Source organism: Columba livia, chromosome 1, assembly GCF_036013475.1.
Source record: "Columba livia isolate bColLiv1 breed racing homer chromosome 1, bColLiv1.pat.W.v2, whole genome shotgun sequence".
NCBI lineage: Eukaryota > Metazoa > Chordata > Aves > Columbiformes > Columbidae > Columba > Columba livia.
In genome coordinates, this window is record NC_088602.1 from 103,932,340 (window position 1) to 103,951,034 (window position 18,695).

The 18,695-nt window shown below is 35.5% G+C and overlaps 1 protein-coding gene across 3 annotated transcripts in view; it reads right to left on the reverse strand.

Annotated features, from left to right (window-relative positions):
* Positions 1–18,695, reverse strand: part of IL1RAPL1 (interleukin 1 receptor accessory protein like 1) — a 742,036-nt gene that overhangs the window by 449,422 nt on the left and 273,919 nt on the right. Inside the window, exon 3 of one of the 3 annotated variants that reach the window (XM_065070738.1) lies at positions 15,148–15,189. The exons of the other annotated variants lie outside the window; for them this stretch is intronic. The gene's annotated coding sequence lies outside the window, so the exon portion shown is untranslated. The remainder of the gene's footprint in view (positions 1–15,147; positions 15,190–18,695) is intronic. 3 annotated transcript variants of the gene reach the window in all.

An 18,695-nucleotide genomic window follows, 5' to 3' on the forward strand; every position in this document is an offset into this window, starting at 1 on the left:
GTTATCAGCAAGGTCAATGCTGTATTTATTGGGGTACAGGCTTCAGTTTTGGATTGTCTCATATCCATTCAGACTAGCAAGACTTGCCTAGAACACGCGAATGATTTTTGTAGATTAATACAAATACATATTAATTGACTTGGCAGTGCAAAGGAATAAAGCACAACAAATAATTACTGAAGGTTTACAATTTATGATATGCTACTGAAGAAAGAATGATAGCCAAATGGCTCATCTACAATATAAACTGAATAAGCATAACTGGCAATTTTTGCACCAGAAAATGATTTTGATGAAAGGCCAAGCTTTGCCCTTCGTTACATATGCACAGCTGCTACTGATGTCAATTGTAGTTATGGGTGTGTATATCTGAGAGAAGGATCTTTCTGAATAGGGATGGAAATTGTATTATTATTTGCTTTTAAGAAATAATAGCATTCTGGAACCTCAGATATTTCATATCTAACAAAAGGAATTGCTTAGTAGGGCTAAAAATCAATTGTAACAGATTCTATCACATTTGTGCAGCAGTACCTATCTACCTATCTTGTAAATAATCATTCTGATTCAGTAGAATTACATATTAATAAGAAGTATTCAACATGAATAACAGAAATAAAAAATAGATCTCAGTAGCTATGAATGTTTTCCAAAGTTTAAGATGTATTATTATTACACAGAAAAAGCAGAACACTTTAAAATAACTCATTTCTGAAAATCTTTTTATAAATTATATAAATGCAGACTCAATCACTTTAGATTCAAGTAGAACTCTCATCAATTTAAAATGTTCCAAATTTGAAACAAAGCCACTTTACCACTCACATTACATAAAACTACCAATATATACTTGGGATGTATATTGAAGAATTAGGCATTAGAAACTCAGATGACAAAAAGACAATAGCACAAACAACTCAAAAGAACTCTCAATTTGAAAAACATGATTGTCTTCTTTCCTGCAATTCTTTGATAAAAATAATACACCAAATGCAAACATATTTTTCTTTTCTGTGTAAAAGTAAGCAACCAGCTATAGAAGCTACACCTAATTCACATTACAGTAATTCCAAGTCATATTTGGTTGATAAAAATAAATTATAAATTTAACAGTCCTTCTATTGAACATTTGTTGATGTATACATAAAGCAGGTATTGACATTTTTCCTCTCCCGTGAAGTTTTCTGCTAGCTGCTATGAAAACTACGTCTCTACCTTTATTTTAAGATCTGCTATGTTTCTCCTTAATGTTTGCTAAAAGTCTGAACTTTTCAGATTCCACCTGAAAAATTAATTCACTCAGGTATTTTGATAAAAACCACCACATTTTAACATGCAGCCTATATCTCTGTTTCATAACTCAACTCACAATGTCAGCAATATAAGAATGCCGATTTGCAATGCATTATAAGAAAAGTAGTTTAATACAAAAAAATCAGATACTCATTTTTCTTTCTTCAAATATAGACAAGATCTTATATTTAATGGATCACCAACAAAATCATTTAAATCCAAACATTTCAGAAAACACAGCCATTTTGCCGAGTATACCACTTTTACGCAAAACAATCCTTTATGTCAGCCACTGTGCTGGAAGTTGCTCACAGATGTGCCTTATAATTCACAGGTTCTCAGGTACAATTTGTGCTTTGTTACCTTCCTAAAATATACCTACTCATTTTTTTTTACATGAACTTTTTCAATGGAAGCCTGAGACCCTGAATTTACTGGAAATCTTTCTGTAGAACTGAGAGGGTAACTGGAGAGGCAGGGTAAGGTTCAGTGATGCTCTACCAGTTCGCACAGTCACACATATTCCCCTTTTGCTTCTCCTATGTATAGTGTCATAAATGCATAGATGTAATAATTTGCCGTACTCATAGTCAAAAATGGAGATATATTTTTAGTTTATTTTCAGGCTGGTCATGAAAATGAGAAAGACATTTCTGTGCTCTCAGCATAGAGAGCCGTGGTGGTGTTGTCTGAGGAAAAGGAGTGGGCTCCTGACCTCTCCCTTCAGTTTCCTAGGGCTATGACTGAAGCGAGAGTAGAACAGTTTTTCGGTCTTTGCTTGGCCTTTCGTTGCAAACCCAAGTTATTTTTACCTCCTGTCTTTATGAGTGGGAATTTATTTTAATGGTAGTGTCAAACTGATAGAAACAAAGCAGCACTTTGTGATACCAGTGAAGACAGGAAAAGCAATAAGGCTTCACTGTTAGTGGCAGCAAGCCACTGCGAGAGCTCAGTTGTTTGTGGAGCTAAGGTCTCAGTCAGCAATGTCCCTCAGTCACCATTAAATTTGATGAAAACAATAAAAACAAAGACTACTTGTCAATCTGACTGACACAGCTCATTCCAGAGGATTAACGTTAATAAATTCAAAATAGAATAAATTTAGATGTTATAAAATAAGCTATGATTGTCCTAAGCCTGGACACATTCCTGTGTAACCTCATCTAGGTATTCCTGCTCCAATGGGGGGATTAGAATAGAAGATATTTCGAGGTTCCTTCCAATCCCTAACATTCTGCGATTCTGTGATTACTGTAATCTCACACACACATCAAAGAAAATAAAAGATTCACATATATATTTCTAAGACAAACTAAAGCTTAAAAAATACTATATTATATTTGTATATCTCTTGTTTGAACAGATATGTCAAGTTGAGTGTACTGTAGCGGGAATTACTTATTTCTCAGATCCTGAGAGTACAAGACTGCACAAAAAAGAAAAAATAGACATTAGAAAATATTCACTGTAGCTGATTACAGGGTTTTTGTATACTATGAAGAGTTAAGGATGCAAGCAGAGTTTTTTTTAGGCAAACTTATATTCTGAAGAGAGCTGATGTCACTGTGCTAAACAGTAGAGGACAATCAGGTTAACATCCCACTTGGTAGTAAGCCACTTTGAAATGTCAACAAATATATTTATCTTGTTAGAGAAATTGCCTTGAACAACTACAATCCTGAGATACAGAGAACAATCTCTCCGGACTAAGCTGCTTTTAGAGATCCAGGAGTCACCTACACCAACACATCTAAGCGAAGAATGAGTAAGAAAACATCGGACAAGCTTCTTGAGTATTTAGTAGTGTAGCTTTAAAAGACATATACTGAAGAATAAAGATAAACAACAGCTGCTGGTTTTGGAGATGGATACTAAAGTGCTCTAAGCAGAAGAAATAGAGATATATTGTGCCATTATATCTGTGCATTCGAGTTGGGAAAAAACAAACAAATAAAAAACCCAACAACCTGCCTATCCAGGACAAGATCCTGCTTCTGGAGAAGCAACATAAAAAAGCCTACATTTCAGCACTGCACAAATCAGTCAATGATTGCAACAGTTAATAAAATTGGCAAAGCATTTTGAGGCTGTTTACCTGAGTAGGTCTATTAATAAAGTAGGGAAACTTTTAAAATGTATATATTATCCTGACAGAACAAAAGGAAACTATATCTATTTTAGCAGGGCCTGTTGCAATAGGACATGGGGTAATGGTTTTACACTAAATGAGGGGAGATTCAGGTGAGATCTGAGGATGACATTTTTTACAATGAGCGTGGTGAAACACTGGCCCAGGTTGCCCAAAGAGGTGGTAGATGCCCCATCCCTGGAGACATTCCAGGCCAGGCTGGATGGGGCTCTGGGCAACCTGATCTAGTTGAAGATGTCCCTGCTCATTGCAGCGAGGCTGGACTAGGTGACCTCTGAAGGTCCCTTCCAACCCAAACTATTGATTCTATGATCTACCTTACATGTTGGAAAACAATGACAAAGTAAAAGTAGCAGAAAGGGATTGGGGGATTGGACTAGATGATCTTTTGAGGTCCCTTCCAATCCGAAACATACTGTGATACTGTGATACTGTGACAGAGAAAAAGAGTAGTATAAAAGAGCGCTGGTTTCCTCTGTGTTCAGTCCATATGTTTTTGTAACAGCCAACCACATTTTGTTTTATTTTGCTTTGTGCCATTCCAGTAGTCTGGCCTGTTTACTAGTCACAATGAGAAAACATCAGTCCTCCAGAGAATGACAGGAGACGTTGAAATAATTTTATTTGGGAAGTCACAGAATCACCAAATTCCTCCTTGCTCCCTTCCCCTCCCCTTCACACCCAACCTAAAAATAAGACTAACCGTCCTCATTTTATTGACATAATTCAGAATAAAGTATTTAAAATAATCTGCTGGAATATCTTTTCAGGTTTTATTATGCTACAGTTTAGAATGTCAAGATTTTCAGGGTTTCTTGAACAAGTAGTCAAATAAGAAAATTCTTTCGTAAAATTCTGCAAATTAAATCAAAAGCTCTGGAAAAGTTTTTATTTTATTTAAATTATTTATTTATATTTATTTAATTTTATTTTATTTTCGTTAAAAGAAAAATCAGTTCTAAATGCAATGCTTTACAGTCTTTGCATAATTGTGGCCTCCCAGACAAACCAAAAATTGGCAGCTGCTGTTGAAAGCAGTCGTTATTCCAAACTTTGACAAGCAGCTTACCATTCCTAAGTCAAACGAACTTTAAAAATATTATTTCTATTGGATAAGACTATTTTTTCTCTACATGGTTCACACAAGTTCTTTATATTTTATACCCTTTAAGTAAACTAGTACTGAATAAAATTTCAAGTGAGATAAGTGGGATCTATTTTCAAGGTATGAAATGAAAGCTAAGCATTCAACACTTACCACGCTTTGCTTTCTTTAACTTCACTAAGCAAATCCCATATTGTCATTTTGCACCCAGAAAATGGTGTATGTATCTCTATCCTTCAATGATTTGTATCAACAGGCAGACAAGCAGGTACTATTTCTGTATAAGTAAACGCTGTATGGACCAATCTCAATCAAAACACAAGACCTCAATAAATGGCACTGAAATGTTAATTGTGTAGAGTGTGTTAATGTTGCCATTTTTTTTTTCTGTCCTTAAGAGCACCTCCTAGAAAGCAATCCAAACAAAAAAAATCTCTATCTAAAAAGGGCTATATACCAAGTTCTGTTCCATATAGAAAAAGTCAGAAACCTATGGCAATTGGGAAATATTTAGCAAAAAAAAGAAGGTTCTTGCTCTGACAAATGACAAAGAAAAACGATAAATAATCTTCAGAACTAATGTATTATGTGGGCTGAAAAAAAGTAAAGCTGTTTTTGCAAAGGTTTGTACATAAAAAATGACAAATATGTTTTCTGTGATTTTTTGTAAATCTCCCATATTTTAAGGCTGAAAAAATGCCTTTGATATACTGAGGAATAAACATCAGAAAACTACACTGAATTATTTAATTTTTTAAAAATTCTAGCCAGCTAATCATTACAATGATGCCAATATTAATACACATTTAGGCTGACTTTTTCCCATGGAAAGAATATATCAAGATGTATCTAAACCACCTTAATATTTCATAAACCTAATTCAGTTCTTTACGGCATTTACGCACAATGATCTTGGAGGACCCACAGCACAAAAAAAGCTTATCAATGTTTAACAAACCTCAGTACAATGTTGAATATAGGATTAGAGACTAACAGGGACACATATCACAAGATCCTTAGGGTTTCTGGTCACCAGCAGCTAAATTTGTCTGTAATTTGTGCATACGGAACAAACCAGAAACATAAAACATGTTTATTCTCCTCCTTCTTCCTTCCCTCTTTAACCAAAAAGAAAGTTTTATCAATGATTTATTTCATTCTTGACTCCTTTTTTCAAAGATTTCAGCAATATGTGTGTCAGACAAGAGTGGACAATGGCAGAACAGCTGATCACTTCTTGCATTAGGAAAATAATGTAGCTTTAAGATTTGTCATTGTTCAGGCTTGATTTCAAGGTAGCATTTCTTAAACACTCTCTTAGAAAGGTATTTTCAGTATAGCTGTATAGCACAATGCAAAAGATTATGCCTTTGACAGCTAAGAATAGATTTATAAAAGATATAGGACTCTTGAAAATACTAATAAAGCTGAATGAAGCTACTTGCTCAGAGATGTAAAAAAAGGTTGTGTTTGTTTTTTTTTGTTTTTTTTATTTGCAGCACTTTCTAAATGTTATGTTGTCCTGCCTCTAACTGTGCCGAAACTAGGTCTTATTTTTGCATTTGAAGTTGAAACACAAAGTTATGTGTTTCTTTCATTAAATATAGCTGCTAGTCAACACAGATTTTTCTAAATGCAGATATAAATGTCTGGTATTTGTCACTCACAAAACTATATACTCCCACAGTAGAAAGAGTTAAAGAAGCAAAAAGGTTAAAATTACAGCAGAGTTATTTCAAATTAATGATATCTGCAGGGCCATATGATAATAATACTAATTTCTGAACACATAAGAGGCAACTGAAGTTCCAGGAAATTTGCTTAATTCTCCTAATATACATATTTCTTCTCTTTAGGCTTTATATACTTTTCACTTTTGGCAGGAAGCAAGAGTGCTGATGTTGCTGTAAAAAGCATTTCTGCAGTGTTTCAAACTTGACCCTAAAGAACACTATAGATCACACAAATTAATCCTCCTAACTTTTTAGGCTAGTTTTGAAAACTTCATCGACCTGCGACATTTGGGCATAATTAGTTGCATCTCCAAGCTTTGGATCAATACTCTGAATTGCCATGCCTTTGAGATTTGTAAAATCATTGTCTTAAAATGCCATAAAAAGTTCTAGGAGTTCTAGGTGAATAATTTATCTAAAGTAACCTCAGCAAGTCAGTGTATAGTAAGTCCTATTGATCTTGACAGCATTGCACGAGATATATTTTGACATGGCTGAGCTGTTCTAAAAGAGGTGTTCCCACCCTTCTTCCCTGTTTGAGAAAGAGAGGATGTGTTACCTTTAATTTTTTTTATAATAAATTTTTCACATATTCCCTTTTCCATATTTTAAAAAAGAAATTCTGTTTTAAAGGCCAAACTAAACATTTATTCTGCCGATGCAATTAAATATCTTCAAGAGAAGAAACTTAGGAAGTACATCGCCAGTGCTTATCCTTTTATCTCTTCATAGGTTTCATGAAGGATCACAGTTATCAAACTGAAAACCTACTTAAAAAAAAAAAATCTTTTCAAAAAATGAAGATTTAAGGTTTCACTTAACATCTTTTTTTTTTTTGTCTTTTCTTGGGTGATTCCTTTGCACTGGTTGCTTGTTCAAAAAACCACTATTTTTGGATATAATTTAATTTTAATTTGAGAAGTCTCTCAAAAGGGTTTCAATTTATTTTAATTAGGCTTAGGAAGACTGGGCATTTTTGGTTGTTATGTTTGGTTGCAGGCCAGAGGAGCAGGCAAGAATATTATCTGTTGAAAAACATGAAGAATTTTTCGAACTAGCTTAATCTCTTAGAGGTTTTAAATTTTCTAAAGTCCATAAATTCATCATCAAGCACATAAAGAATCTTACTAACCAAATTCTTAAGTGTCTAAATTCCAGTTAGAGGATGGAAGCCAAATACTAAAATCCTGTTTATAATGGGAGGTAGTTTAATAAATCACTTATATGCTGTTGAAAATATTGCCCTTATGAATAGGTTTAAGAGGAATTTTCTCCTGTGGGCACAATATGCTGAATTATCCACTACAAGGTTTTCGCTTCATTCAAAAGAATCAGCTCTGACTCCTTTTTCCCGTTTTTCACTCAAGTCTTATTTTCCTTATATCCTTAGCAGTGAAAGTATTAGAGATCATTGTGATACACACAATAATTTATTCAAGAAGATAATCTGGTACAGCCTTCCCTCAAGGCAGAGCTAATTTAAAGGTAGAACAGGTTGCTTTTGGCTTGTTCAGTTGAGACTTGAGGAAGACCAAGAACGGAGATTTCACAAGCTTTCAGGGACAACAGTGTGATAACTGAATATGTTACTGCAGTAGGAGTGCCCTACATCAGCCAAGTAGTCCTCTTATGCTATGATTAGTGGAAGTGCTTCTGCTTCATCAGTGCTTAGATGATAGTTTGAACCCAGATAATGATCATTAAACTTTCAAAGATTTCAAAGTATGGCCTGCCTTCCACGAACTATACTTAAACTCTTCTTCATATACCCCAGTCCCTTAAGCCCATTCCTGTCTTTCCATTCCAGATTTTTCTCATTGCAACAACACTATCAGGTTTATACATAAAAGAAGCTCATGCCCTGCCCCTTCTGAAACCCAGATTTATGGCCCTTGTGCTAATCTGTACTACATTAAGGTATAAGAAGAACTTAGTCTAGAAAAGTTTTAACATATAAGGGTATCTAGTTCACTTAAGCAATGAATGTATGTTTTGATTTATCACTAACCATATTCTTATAAATTAAGTATCGTATAAACAATTTAATATACTCTTGTTTGGACTGAAAAGGGCCCATACTGACATAAGCTGTATATTTGCAGGTAGAGAATGATCAAGTCAAATGGCTGTTTTTTAGAGAACTGTATTTTCTTCCTTCCGTATGTAATGCAAATACAATGTTGATGACACTAGTATCTATGGATCAGATATGGTCAGAGACTATGGCTTTGTTGTATTTTCTGAAACCGTTTATTAGTGGCTTTATTAAGAATTACTGCTGTCCTCAGGAGATATATGGACATTTTTATTTCAACTTCTATTTCTATGTGACTTTACGTGATTTTAGTTTTAAAACTATTTATTGCAAAATTAATATTGCTAGTCCCACAGACACGATGTAAAGCACTTGGTCTGGTAAAAATCTGTAACTTTACTGCAAATGAATTTATTGCTCATGAAATGTGTTGGATTGATAGAGCCCGCAAGAAAGGTTTTATATTTACCAACAGAAGACCTTTCACAAGAGTAACAGGCCTGTAGTTTTCTATATTTACTCTGCAAGCAACTATCAGTGATTCAATTCTGCATTCAACTTCCACACATAAGGTGCAAAAGATGGTTCTTCTTAATATCTTGTGATCCACTACTGAGAATGCCACTAGGGCACTGAATAGAAACATCCGTACAACGACTTTTATAGAATAGATCAGGAACATACTGGATTTCAAATGACGATAGAATTGAAATCATATAGTAGCAACTTTTAGTTACAGTTTATAATACATCTGAACATGATTTAACATGTGAAGTCTCCTAACATTTGTAACTCTTTATTTATTAAATCCTCTTTAGATCATTCGGGAATTAAAAAAATAAAACAATAATAGTAATAATAAAAAAAAAAAAAAAAAAAAAAAAAAAACGAAAAGGAAAAAATAACCCCCAAACAAAAGAAAACACACCAAAAAAAGAAAACCACAAACACAAAACTCTCAATTTAATTCTGCACATAACTCCATTGCAACAACACTGTAATGTACAGAGGATGAATAGATATTACATACAAAAGTATAAAAGAATATAGTAATAATTAAAAGAGAATGTTATTACTGTTGTGTAGCCTTTTACTCTAAGAATTTTCATGAATTTTCTTCAGATAATTTTAATCCTTAGAGAAATATACCTAATTCATAAAACAGTAGAGCAAAGAAAAAGTCCAAGTGAATGTATTTTAGTGATTTGAGTTAGAGGGTAGAGTGAAGGGAAGAAGATAGCTAGAATATTTTTCAATGTCTTGTGAACTTAATGGAGTCTGATAAACCCATGAAATTTCTCTTTCTCCAAACTTGTGTTTCAAATGAAAAGTTTCTTCACCATGATGGTGGTGAGGTGCTGGAACGGGTTGCACAGAGAAGCTGTGGATGCTGCATCCCTGGAAGTGTTCAAGGTCAGGCTGGATGTGATTTTCAGCAACTTGATCTAGAGGAAGGTGTCCCTGCCCATGGCAGGAACCTTGGAACTAGATGATCTTTAAGGTCCCTTCCAACCCAAACCATTCTATGATTCTATAAAAACCAAAACCAACACAATTTACTGAAAATGAAAAACATGCAGGCCCTTTTCTTAAAGCTGGAAAAAATAGCTTTGTGGGTAAAGTTTATCAATTATTTGTGACCTATAAATGTGAAGAAATCATTGGTCATAGTGGCTGTCTATGTGCTGCAACCTTGCCCCCAAAAATGTTGTTTGGGAATGCAAGAATATCTTTGTTTCTTATGTTTTAAAATGAAAAAACAATAATAAGCACAGTGCCTGGAAAGACATCCTCTCACATCTACTGTCATTGAAGAGAACTGGTTGTCTTGAACCAGTTTTTGACCTGGCAAAAAGTCATGAGGACTCAGACAAATTGTATGAATTCCTCAGCACTGGCAGTGGTGGTGGCATGCATGGTTTTGAGTTTCCTCAATACACTTGCCTGATGTGATAGAGATGGAAGGAACAACCAGAAACATATAGTTTGATTTTCACTCTTTTCGGACTTGTAGGATACCTAATTTAAATACAGAAACATACAAACACATGTAGTACATGTATGCACATGCACACACCTGCAAACACACACACATCCATCTGTAATTTAAAATGATATCACAAAAATCTTTCATTATTGCTGTACTGAATACGGGTTACAATTTCAGTCTTCCTCTGTTTCTTCCATATCCCTCTGTTTGCTTCATTTGTCTGTCTTCATAAATGTACATTATGTATTTGCAAAAAACTGGCACTTTTCTGTGTTCCTGAAAGTTTATAGACCACCATTGATATAGAAATCATGACCCGATAAATATTCCTCTATATAGATTGATGCAAGTAGCTCAGTTTTTTCTTCCTCTACAGAGCCAGTACGCTGAACTATTTTTATATATCCTTCATGATAGATATCTCAATCATCATTGCTGAATTATATTCCTGCTGTTTAATCCAAAATGTAATCTTACCAAACTAGGACTTCCACTAATTGTAGAAACACAATTATTATGCAAGCCCTGTAGGCATTTCTCATTGCTTATGACACAGACCAGTCTCCCATGACAATTTGTAGACAGAAAGGTAGGAAAAGAAGCTGACATAATTGCAGACATTCTGAGCAAAGACAGTCATGAACTGTACAAACCTGAGTCTCTTCCTTGCCCCTCTTTTCTCTATGCTGTTCATCTTCTTCTTAGATCAGGAACCTAACTGTTAGCCTACAGGTGTTTTTGAGAACTTGAATGTATAAAAATTGATATTAGCAATGATACTATAGTGTCTGTACTTCTCTGTTTGTATTTTACCAATGCACAGATCCACTGGCATAGTACAGAGGAAGACTTGTAGAAAACAACATTAGGTGGCTAGAAGGCCAACGTCTGGCTAGCTTAGGCTACAAAACCAATTGGGAAGGATGGCTTTGCAGCAGGGAGCGTGAAGGAAAGAGGGTGAGAGAAAGGGAAGAAGGAAGTATAGGAAGCAGAAGCTGCTGTTTAAACTAAAGAACCAGACTGGCATAAAAATAAATGGGTACAAATAGCCAGGAAGACAAGAGTGTGACTTTGGACAAGTCTTCTAACAGGACAGGTAGACAAGGTGGAGCTTTACCAACTGATAAAGGTGTGATATCCTGGAGTACAAAAGATTTGGACTTGATTACCCTGAATGTCCTCTTGTCCTAAAGAAGCAATATTATTGGAGTGGACCTTCTTTTAGATGCCAACAGAAAGCCTAAGTACTGATTGTACTATATGCCTGTTTAAGTATGCTTGCAGGTCTGTTATTACCAAGTACATGTGAAGCACTACACTGGCAATTTCCTAATATGATTTGCTACCTTAAGCAGTTGGATCCTGCCTGGCCATAAGTCATAAATACAGTAAAATAGTACAATATCTGGTGTACTTAGATAATACACACAGATGAAACAACAACATGTGGGCATCAAAAGGAGCATGGCTTACTTAAAGATTGCTACTAAAACCTTTTCTGATGCTGTATTAGCAGTAATTACAGACATACATAACACTTCCCTTTATTTCTGTCATCCTTCTACTCATTATTTGCGTACTGTCTAGCACATTGTCGTATTTGATTTCCAAGTGCACAATATGAACAGAGTAAGAAAAGTCATTCAAGAGGACAGCAGCTGAATTTTATTCAAGAGCTCTGGCAGAAAGCATAAAGTAGTTTCACTACTGAAACATCATTGCACTTTGGCCTCTGAGTATGTATATTTGATTCCTACATGACAGCACGTCATAAAATAAGGAAGAATATTGTGAGAAAAAGTGTCTTAGTGCAAAGAAGCCTCACAAACATAATCATGCAACACAGCTATATAGGAAAGGTCAAACTGGCTCACTGAGCTTGGAAGGATACGGGAGAATAGCACTAGTGCAAATTCATAAATGATGGCAAAAAACAGTTGATCCAATAAATGCTAAGTGCTGCCTTGTCCTGGGTCCTCAAGGAACCCATCACTTAATCAGAACACCTACAGCACTTTGCAGAACTGAGCAAAGTTAATATAAAAGCCTTGTGAACTAAAAATAAGGTGAACTCTGAGATCTGAAAAGGAAGGCTAGTATAGACTATAATAATCTTTTAATAATAATAATAATAACCTTTTAATAACCTAATAGTGTTTTTATCATTTGACAACAATATGCCTTTTAGATGACCATCTAATGAAAACTCATTGACTGTTGCATGCTGTTGCATTAAAGGGGATCAAGGTCTAATCATTAAGGAAGAAAAGAAGAAACACAATCCTAAAATCAATCACCACAGTCCAGAATCAGGGAAATAAAAAGAAATGCCACATACAATCAACAGTGAAAAAAATTCATTGATCTTACTTGTTCCAGTGATGCCAATAATTATAATTTTATAAGAGCTTAACAATTTTTCTATTTTTTCTTTTAAAAACAAACAAACAAAACACAAACTAACAAACAACTATGAAAATCTGATCTTCTATTTTCAAAGCTAAATTTCTAAATTTTATAGCTTTGAGTAAAAGGTTGAAATACAGAAAACATGAATCCGTGAAGCTCTAAACAAAGTCCAACACAAAATGATTTCAAATGTTCATAGTTTAAGATCAATGTCGGGATAATTATTTAAAAAATACCAGATGGCAGGTAGACGTTTTGAAATATAATGATCTGAATATAACTTTTTTCATAAGCAATGAATGTCAACTCTGCAACATCACACAGATCTTCCTTCAGGAAAGTATATTGGTGTCAATACTGTTCAGCATTATCATTAATGATCCAGATGATGGAATAGAATAAACTCTCAGTGAGTTTACAGATGATACGAAACTGGGAAGAGCGGCTGATACACGAGATTGGTGTGCTACTATTCCGGAAGACCTCAACAGGTTGGAGAAATGGGCCAAGAGTTTAATGAAGCTCAACAAAGGGAAATGCCAAATCTTGATCATGGGGAAGAACAACCCCAGGCCCCCATCTAGAAATCAGTTTGGTAGGGAAGGCTCTGGCTGTCCCAGTGGACACCAAGTTGGACACAAGCCAGTGGTGTGTCCCTGGGACAAAAGCAGCTAACAGTATCGAGGGCTGCATTAGTAAGAGTGTTAACAGCAGGTCAAGGGAGATGATCCTTCTTTAGTCAGCATTGGTGAGACACCAGAGTGCTGGGTCCAGTGCTGGGCTCCCCAGTAACAGAGAAATGTGAACATACTGGAGTGAGTACAGCTAAGAGGTTCAGGGACTGTAGCATCTCACATACAAGCTGAGGCTGAGAGAGCTGAGACTGCTCAAGCTGGGGACGAGAAAGCTCAGAGGAATCATAAATACCTGACAGGGCGAGTAAAGAGGACAGAGCCAAAGCCTTCTCAGTGGTGCCCAGTGACAGGATGATAGGCAATGGGCGCAAAATAAAACAAGGGAAACTCCACTTAAACATAAAAAAAGTTTCTTCACTATGAGGGTGGTCACACACAGGAACAGGTTGCCCAGAGAAGCCGTGGAGTCTCCATTCTTGGAGATACTAAAAACCCAACTGGACACATCCCTGACTAATATGCTTTCTCTGACCCTGCTCTGAGCAGATGCTTGGACCAGATGATCTCCAGAGGTGCCTCCCAGCCTCAGCCAGTCTCTGAGTCTGTCATTCTATGTTTTCATGAACAAGTTATACAACTCTTAAACTTCTTTTCCAAAGGACTAATTGTATGTCTAGATTGTAATGTCTTCTTCCATGCTTCTTTCTCATTAAACTTGTCAGTATGACAGATGCTTTTATATTGCTGATAACAAATTTCTGCTACCTAACGCACACCAATTCTGCTGAACAGTGGCAGCTCCACAGCCGCTACACTCTTCCTGTTTTCTATCACAAAAATTAATTCTAATTACTTGTTATATAGAGGTGCATTAAATTAATCTTTTCAACCCTCTTCTCATTATGCCTTGTGTTTCGATATTTTGATGCTACATCTACGCTGGTCGCTGGCAATGTGTGTACATGTAGTAGAGAGAATGCTCTGGGAGACATATGGGCATGACCCTGATCTTTCTCAGCGGATTTAGTTGCCAGTGTAATGCAAGTATGTAATGAGTTATTGACCCTCTGATTCATAGGATAAGCAAAGGCTTTGGAAGAAGAAAACCTTTACATTAAAAAAAAAAAAGAATACGTAAACAGTTACAAATAGTATTCAATAAATTCAGAGCTAGAGATAACATATATATATATACACACATATATTCATGTATATGTATGTGTGCAAAATATATAAAAGTTATGGGAAACTCCTGGAAGTGAAACTGGGGAATTTGAGCACCACAGCAGGTAGAAGAGTTGAAAGAGTTTTTTAACGTAACATCACGTTCCATTTTGTTTGCGGTTTTGTTTGTTTGGGGTTTGTTTTGTTTTGTTTTCATCTGTTTACAGTTTAATTAAGAAGACCTATATTCAAGATTTAAGACCGGGTTGTTTTGTGTCCATCTGACAGCAGCTCAGACACCAGACTTGAGAGAAGGGCTGCTGTTCCCAGAGGAGCAGAACTCAGTTCGATCTGACTAGAGGCTTCATGATGACTTGGACAAGGGCAAGGTAGGTTGCTCATGTGGATGTGGTCCAAGTTTCAGAATTATCTTGTGCATGCACTTGGAAACAGCTGTTGCAAGTGAACAAGTGAGGTTTGGATGTCTGTCTCCTGTAACAGGCTCTATAAACTGAGACAGGAAAAGGACAACCTAGCCACTGTGTATGAAGCAGACATAGAGACAAGTTGTGAGAACTTCAGGTTAGTCGGGACATGATGATTCCAACTAGTATGAAGCTGTTCATAAGTTTACCTGATTGAAGAACTGCTCACAGCTTGTCAGAACTTCAGAGCTCTGTAACAGAATTGAAATGAATATGTAGCAGCTTTCATTACACAGAAGCAAAAAATAATTGACATCGACCACCTGCTGAGAGAACATCAGCACTAATGTAATGAACTTTAATTTGCAGAAGACAAGAAATGCTTTGTCATAGTGATGAACTGATACTACTATACACTTGATTTCTGAAAGCGTCATAAAGAGTTGGAGTCCTTGAAAAGAGCAAAGAAAGAAAATTATGCTCCATGATAGATTTACAAAGCTAGTCACTCTGGCAGCTAGGGTCTGTCTGCCTTCTTTTATGCTTAAATATGCTGTTATAAATATCCATAAATGCATATTTCAAATATGCTATGCATATACACATGTGTATACATATCCACCCACACACTTATATACGTGTTTATATACACACATATAATTTTATATTGACACGCAAACTTATGTAGTCGCAGTATATATTAATCCGAGAAGGTAAGTGAGAAAGCACAATGAATGGCCATGGGGAATCATCAAAAAAGAGTTAATAGTTCCTAGAAAATCCTTGAAAAAGAACTAAAATACACATGAAAATATGAGAATTTTTGAAAGAGATAACCTCATTTATGTGGAGCTTTGCAGATCCTCCAAGTGCATGAGGAGTTCTAGTAATAAACATAAAAAGAGAAAAATTATATCAATGTTTGAAAAAGTCTGTATGCCTTTATAAAGGAAGGAAGAATTGGGAGGAAGAATGCATTCTGTATAGGTCCACAGAACCAACAAGCAAATGCAAAACTAACAAATCTTCAAAACATTCTGTGGAAGATATTGAGCAAAGTGGCTCCAGAGTATAAAGATCACTAAACTGTTTAAAAGTCAGTCATTCCTTAAATCAATGGTAATTAGCAGAGAGAAAGTATTTCAATATTTGCCTACAGAAGTCTTCAGGCTGAATTCTTTAGAAATGTAGATGATGCTGGTAAGCAAATCTATGTCACAGGAACACTGCCTTTATGCCAAACAAAGACTTGACCCACTAATGCTGAAAAAGTCTCACTGGGGATGAATCTGAAGAATTACATTTGCTAGGATGCCAGAGATTTTAGAAAACAATGAATTACAGTCTGTATCCTTAACATCATATTGGAAAAAAAAAGCATCCCTGCAGTTCTGACTTTGAGGTCTAACGCACAAGTTGCTAAGACCCATTCGGCATTCTGGGAAGGACTTCTAAAAAAGGTTAGGGCTGAAGCAGCATGAGAAAAAAATGTATTTTATTAAATACCAGTGGTTTTTTTACCTTCATCTGATATGTGTTTCTTGCTTGGGCTGTACTGCTTATTCTGCACTATGCATTGAAGAATATCACAGCAGAGACCCTTTTCCACAGTAATTTCATACAGACATGTTCTGTCCTTGCACACATGCAAGGAAGAGTAGAATTTTTATGCATTTCTTCACTGACAACTTTTGGTATTCTGTGTGCACTATGTTGGCCAACAACACTTTGAATCAGCCTTTGATACTTAGGCTACCTTTTGGTGCCAAGTTGTGAACATTTATTCAAGTTCGATACTTTATTTTTTCTCTGCATTCTCTATAGAAGAACTATGTCCAGTGACTTGTGTCTTTGGGGGAATCACAGGAAACTTGGAAAACTAGAGACCACAGAGATAAGGCTAGTGAAAATATTTTGTGTATGAATGCAGCTTCTCTTTCTTTGAATGTAAGATAATATAGAAAATTATTAAAATTCTCATATTATCTTATATTCAATATAATTTATAAAACTGAAAAACTGTGATGTGGCTATTAGTTGAAAATCAATGTAAAAATAAGCTCATTATTTCCCTGAATTCACACAGTTTTAAAAATCGGCTTAATAGTCTCTGAAGTTCTCTCATGTTGTTTTGAAAGTAGACATGTTGCCATGTAAAGCTAGGACTATAACTTGCATGATACTACTCCTTCCAATTCATTGGTCACACTGGACATTTTAATGGTACCCATGTCAACTTCCTTTTCCTCCCACAGAATTCACAGTGTGCCTGTTTGAAGTTTCCTACACTGTGTCTAGGAAAAAAAAAAAAAAAATCAAACCACAACATATTAAAAAAATTCTCCCTCAACATCCTGTAATTCACGTCCATTCCATGGAAAATGGTGAATGGTGGCTTAAAATTGAAACCAGAGTCTTTTTGCAAAATGTGTGCTAGCCAAGCTACGAGTCCTCCTGTAGTTGGACAAAATTAAAAGGATTTCCTGGAGGAGTATATTGATAAATGGCTCACAGGCAGTTAGATGAAATGACCTGATGGTCCTTTCTGGACTTAGCTTTATAAGACTATGAATACCATAAAACAATTTAAAAAGTCAACAGAGGAATCAAGATCATTTCAAACACTTGGAATCTGACTCATAGTACAGCCCCAAATACATGCAAGCTATCAATATATATTGGACTTTTCAGGTGGACCAATGTCTGTTCACTAAGCAGTTTAAATAAAGGAGAATTGAGGATTTGACTGAGAAAACCGTGCTAGATTAGGATGATCACTAGCCTCAGATCTTTAATCAGATGATCATTAGTGGGGTTAGTGGCTTTAGTGTATCTATCACATCAACTCTGAATTAGAAAGATATCGTTGTCCCCATTCTCAGTTGGCAAGCAGGTGCTAAATGATTTACTGGACATAGAACAAATATTTAATTGACACAGAGCAGGAAATTAACTGTCCCAATTTTTATTTGTTTGTTGAATATATTTTGTAGACAAAGTACAATTATTATTTTCATTTATTAGACTGGCACTTTTAAATAAATGAAACGGTGAGATCAATCTGGAATTCCCAGCTGCAGTTGTCTTCTTCACTCCACACAGAGAAGGAAAATACTTATAATATTAATTTTAAAGCTTTTTCTCATAACAAAGTCATGTGTAAAGAGAAGCAACAAATTTCACTTCTGGGGAAAAAAAAGAAATAATGAATACTTGCAAAGCTTGCATCAAGGGTATGAAATCAAGAATTACATAACAGTATAAGGTATAAAATTACTTACAAGTACAGCCAGTTGGCTTTTTGATATGCATTACTCTGCATTTTCAGCTGGAATTAAATTTTCATGTACTACAGACAGGAAATGCTGTACATGCACTGGATCATCTACCATCTTATAGGAACTGCTGTGCTCGAGCAGCCCTGTGATTAGTTCAGCACTCTGTCTTTAACACTTGCCAGGGCCATGTACAACAGAGGAAAGATGCAACATGTCCACGGTGGAAAATTATAGAGTAATCTGTTTCCTTCAAACATATCTTTATGCTCCTGTCAGTTAAAGATTACCTTGTGCCCTAAAGAGCGATGGTAATGACTTGAAGGATGAAGGATTGAAACTGCTTCTTTCAAGCTGTAAAGTGTGACAAATATAAAAAAAGAAATTTACTCCCCAAATGGGTTGTTGCAAATAAGCCTGCTACAGTTTTCTCTGAAACATATTGTCTTCAACAGTGCCAAAGAAAGAAATTGCTTAGTATC